Here is a 1,916-nt window from a genome sequence, read left to right as displayed (position 1 = left end):
GTGTCCATGTACCTTCGTAGACGGAAAGTGGAAGTGTTTGACAATGCGGTTGATGTAGTCGAACTTCTTCTAGATCCGACCGATCAAGCACCGAGCGTACGACACCTCCAAGTTTTGCACACATTCAGCTCGATGACGTCCTTCGTCCTCTTGAACCAACAAAGGTGTCGAGGAAGAAGACGAGTTCCGTCAGCACGACAGTGTGGTGACGGTGATGGTGAAGTGATCCGTGCAGGGCTTTGCCTAAGCACTACGAAGATATGACCGGAGGCGTAAACTGTTGAGGGGGGCACCGCACACGGCTAACAATTGTTGGTGTGTGTTCTAGCGGTGCCCCCTCATATATATAGGTTGGAGGGGAGGAGAGGCAGCCAAGGGGGCGCCCCAAGTAGGAGGAATCCTACTTGAACGCCTCCCAATTCGGCCTCCCCCCTTCCATATCCATTCGGAGGGGGAAGGAAGGAGGAGGGAGGAGGGAAGGAAGGGGGAGGACGAATCCTCCCCTTCCTTTCTCCCTTCTCCTCTTTCCTTCCCCCTTATTTTGGCCTACATGGGGCGCACTAGCCCCTTAGGGGCTGGTCTGTCCCCTTCTTGGCCCATTAAGGCCCATGTAGTTGCCGGGGGATGCCCGGAACCCCTTCCGGTGACCCGATATGCACCCAGTACCCCCGGAACACTTCCAGTGTCCGAATACCATCGTCATATATATCAATCTTTACCTCTCGACCATTTAGAGACTTCTCATCATGTCTGTGATCTCATCCGGGACTCCGAACAACATTCGGTCACCAAATCACATAACTCATATAATACAAAAATCGTCATCGAACCTTAAGCGTGCGGGCCCTACGGGTTCGAGAACTATGTAGACATGTCCGAGACACCTCTCCGGTCAATAACCAATAGTGGAACCTGGATGCTCATATTGGTTCCTACATATTCTATGAAGATCTTTATCGGTCGTACCGTAATGACAACATACGTTACTCCCTTTGTCATCGGTATGTTACTTGCCCGAGATTCGATCGTCGGTATCTTCATACCTAGTTCAATCTCGTTACAGGCAAGTATCTTTACTCGTTTCGTAATACATCATCTCGTAACTAACTCATTAGTCACATTGCTTGCAAGGCTTATCATGATACCTCTTGTAACATACCGACGATCTTGTAACATCCCAAATTTTCAATTTGGAATGTTATACATAGGACATCATATGCATATCATATTTTATTTGCATTTTGGTTTTGTGATCCTAAAAATCCTAAGGAACTCAAGGACCCACGGAGAGAGTTGGGGATTGTATTATTTTCATATTTGAATTTTCTCAAATATTGAAAAGGGGATCACTTTGGTTTTAATTATTTTTCTCTTCGAAAATATTTCAATATCAAAACATATGAGAGGGGATAATATGACTCCCCCCCCCCAAAAAAATATTGGACGAAAATTATTAAAATCAAATAAATTATTTTATTTGGATTTTATTGCTATTTTATTTGAATTAGAAAAATATGCATGTTTTCAAATTGCATTTTTAGGCCAAGAAAATGTTCATCATGTTCTTAATATTTTATTTAGACGGTGAAAATTGTGTTGGCATTTTTTTAGAATTTTATTTTATTTATTTAGGATTTTTTTGTTTCGGCGGAACTTATTTTAAAAAAATATCTCCGGACCGACTGGGCCGAAGCCCAGTCGGCCTAGCGCCCGCACCGCCGCCGTCTCCCTCGCGGAGACCGAGCAGCCGCCGCCGCCCGAGTCCGGGCGGTGCACGACCCTCGGTCCGACCCGACGCCCCTTCCCCAAGTCGCTATGCCACCCCCCTCTTAAATACCACGCCAGCCCCGCCGCCTGTCCTTGTCCCGCCGCAGCCGTCCGCACCACGCCGCCGAGCTTCGCCGCGCCACAAGCCG

This window comes from Triticum dicoccoides, chromosome 2A (assembly GCF_002162155.2).
Source record: "Triticum dicoccoides isolate Atlit2015 ecotype Zavitan chromosome 2A, WEW_v2.0, whole genome shotgun sequence".
Taxonomy (NCBI): domain Eukaryota; kingdom Viridiplantae; phylum Streptophyta; class Magnoliopsida; order Poales; family Poaceae; genus Triticum; species Triticum dicoccoides.
This window is presented reverse-complemented; position numbering follows the sequence as displayed.